The sequence below is a fragment of the Thamnophis sirtalis genome, unplaced genomic scaffold (assembly GCF_051295495.1).
Source record: "Thamnophis sirtalis isolate CommonGarterSnake01/CBP01778 unplaced genomic scaffold, rThaSir2_p1.2 scaffold_8, whole genome shotgun sequence".
Lineage (NCBI taxonomy): Eukaryota > Metazoa > Chordata > Lepidosauria > Squamata > Natricidae > Thamnophis > Thamnophis sirtalis.
Genome location: NW_028261388.1, coordinates 53,030,638 through 53,034,262, shown reverse-complemented (window position 1 = coordinate 53,034,262; position 3,625 = coordinate 53,030,638).

Sequence of the window (3,625 nt, the reverse complement as noted above, 5' to 3'; positions counted from 1 at the left end):
GTGTCTAGCGATGGAACAGGCCACCTATTTAAGACTACCCAAAGCCTTTTGCAGCAGATCTCATGCAGGCCTCAGATCACAGAAAACAGAGCCTAAAGAACTATAGCGCAAGTTCATGCAAGATCAGCAGCGTAAGATTTCATGCTATTGCTCTTGTGTGATCTCTCACACTTTAGGCCTCTGTTTTCTGCAAATGTTCTGAAGTAGGCAAAGGAACTGATGTTTCACTAAATCGTCATAAGGTAAATGAGTCTCCACAGGCCCAATGGCTGTGGAGACCCAGCCGGGAAGGGGGAGGGGAATAGGCAGGGCAAATGTTGCAGTATCTCTACTGTCTTTCATAAGTGTGTCCATGGCAGTGGTGCTGCAACATTTTTAACTTCAGGACTGGGTCATACGTATTTGAGGGGGCTAGGCCATAACTTCAAACAGTCACTAAGTGAACAGTTGTAGCTCAAGGATTACCTATATTATCCTTCTCATTTTTTTCTACTACCTTCTCCTATTGGTATCTTATGATTATATTACTTTGTTCTTTGTATGTACACTGGAAGCTTATGCACCGGAGACAAATTCCTTATGTGTCCTTGGCCAATAAAGTATTTTATAAAGAGGGTGTGTGTGTGTGAGTGTGTGTGTGTGTGTGTATGTATGTATGCGCACACGTGTGTTGTCTATAATAAAATCAATCTTGAATGGCTCTGGATTGTTCTCTGAAACCAGATTGCCAATTATATTGGAACCTGGGGAGGTCTGTGGTCTACATTTCTGAAAAACAGCTAGTTTCAATGTATACTAAGAAAGATTCTGTTCTTTGGATTTTATATTAATATTTTGGTAAAAGTTAATGTGAGACCAATAAAGTGTTTGATGAATGCAGTCCCTGCCTCAAATATTTTCACTATATTTTAGCTTTGTACTGTATGTATGTATGTATGTATGTATGTATGTATGTATGTATGTATGTATGTATGTATGTATATATGACTGGACAAGTTATTTCAAGCAACGCAGAAGCATAATTGTGGTCACCCACAGACCATTTGCCTGAGTACTTTACAGCAGACTTTGTTTCTCATTATGGTTTTTCTTATTACACTTAACAATAAATTTGTGGTTCTTTAGATTAGCATATAAATATTCATTCATACTAACTTTGCAATGCACAGGGAAAATGGTGAATTTGGAGAAAAAACAATACAAGGTTATTTGTTAGGCAGAGGAAAGAGCCTCATGTAACAAATACTGAACATTGAAAGGTCCCTAGATAATTTCCAGATCAAGGCAGAGGTTGAGTGATTGTGTTTTCCTAAACCATGGACAGAAGGGATCCAAAGAGGCAATTAAAGTTCATTTCAAAGCTGATGGAGGAACCAGTGGTTCAATGCATCTTTGAATAATAGACTAGATCTTGCATCTGGTCCCCAAATGTCTTGCAGAACATTAATTAATTAACTGCAGTCACTACCCTGTCTAATGATATGGCTGATCCCAGCTGTATCAGTCTTTTTGATGTGAGGTAAATAGAAAATACTGTCTTGGTTTGAGATGCAAATACAGTATCCTCCAATCTTGGTGGGTGTAACATTGGTTATTTCACTCACACTGGATTCTGAAGAAGTTGATTATTAACTAGTGTAAAATTCAGTTGTGAAGATTGGTGTGTTCCCTCTCAATTAGAAAATAAAGGAGGTGGCTAAAAGATTCCTGTTCTCTTTAAGTACTGAAAAAAAATGCTGTTACCCAAGTCTATTTATTCAAACAATTGATTATGAAGCCTACATTGTGCAATCTGTAGCACAGAGGTTCTGGTATGCACAATGAGTAGATAAAGAAGGGATTTTTCCCCATTTCTGAAAAATGGAGACATTTATATGTATTTATTGGCAGTAGATTCAGGAAAGGCCAAAATAAAGAGACTTATTCATGCAATATGACAAAACGGAGATACAGGTAGTCCTCACCTTACAACAGTTCATTTAGTGACCGTTCAAAGTTACAATGGCACTGAAAAAAGTGACATGACTATTTTTCACACTTACAATTTGCAACATCAACATGGTCAGTGATCAAAGTTCAGACTTTTGGCAACTGACTCACATTTATGATAGTTGCAGTGTCCTAGGGTCACGTGATCCCCTTTTGCAACCTTCTGACAAGCAAAGTCAATGGAAAAGCTAGATTCAATTAACATCCGTGTCACTAACAGCTGCAGTGATTCACGTGGCAAGAAAGGTCGCAAAATGGGGAAAATTCACTTAACAAATGTCTCACTTAGCAACAAAAATTTTGGGCTCAATTGTAGTCATAAGTCAAGGACTTCCTGTACTGATCAGAAAAGAAGCCAAAACAATAGACACTGGGTCAATGGATAGTTTGCAAAGTAAAAAGTTTATGATATCTATATATATAAAAACAGATAACTCTCTCTCTCTCTCTCTCTCTCTCTCTCTGTGCGTGTTCCAGCATAACTCTGGAATGCCTCAAGCAATTTCAACCAACTTGGTACACAGATGGCTTAGTCTCTGGAGAAAAATATTGCGGGGGTAAGACATCCCCAAAATACCTCGGGGTGTGTGTTAAGATACAGCCTGTTGTGCCTTAAAATGTCTTCTACTGTACTGCCGTAAAATGGTTTCTACTGTGCAGCGTACTGGAGTTGCCATGGTAATGTCTTCACAGTACTCCAAAAGGGGGCTCCCTCTGGTAAGGGGGAAAATCCAACTTTAGAAATTACATTTGGTCTGAAATTGATGTTTGGCTAAATACTACTCCAGGGTAGTATATATTATTACTGACTCTTAAACTTCTATCAAGAAGTGTTAAAATATTTGTGACCTCAAATTCTATTATAGAGAAGGAACTCACCATGCTAGGTAAATATAGCACTACTCATTATTCCTAAGGAATATTCTGCATTTTATTCTTTCATCCAGATTTACAGTTTATTTGCAATTTTCTAGCAAAAGGCTGAAACAATACCAAGCACTTAAGGAGCAGAATGACCCATTAAAAGAAAAATATTCATAATAGAGCTCTCTTGAGTGTATAACATGGTGAGTGAATATATCAGTGAATGTAATTAACATACATTATATTTGAAATACAATTAGATTTATTAAGAAATAAAGTTTTATTCACACGAGAAAAGCAAAAAACAAGTCTGGGGCAGCAACCACTTTACCCTCTGATTCTGCTAGATGTATGGTAATAACAACACAATGTCAAGATGCAAAGATGCAAGTCCTCTTTGATTTTTAGAGCAGTGTTTCTCAACCTTGGCAACTTGAAGATGTCCGGACTTCAACTCCCAGAATTCCCCAGCCAGCGAATGCTGGCTGGGGAATTCTGGGAGTTGAAGTCCGGACATCTTCAAGTTGCCAAGGTTGAGAAACACTGTTTTAGAGGATGTGTAAACCATTAGAAAAGTTGAAGACTAAAAAAATGAATCCTCAAATCCTCAAAATGATCTTGATTGCAAACCCATAGGCTATCAAAAGTTTAACTTAATCTATGTGATACAGTGTGGCTGCATACTGCATACACATACACACACAAACACACACACACACACACACACACACACACACAACATAACATAGCATTGCATAGCATTTCCTTAAAA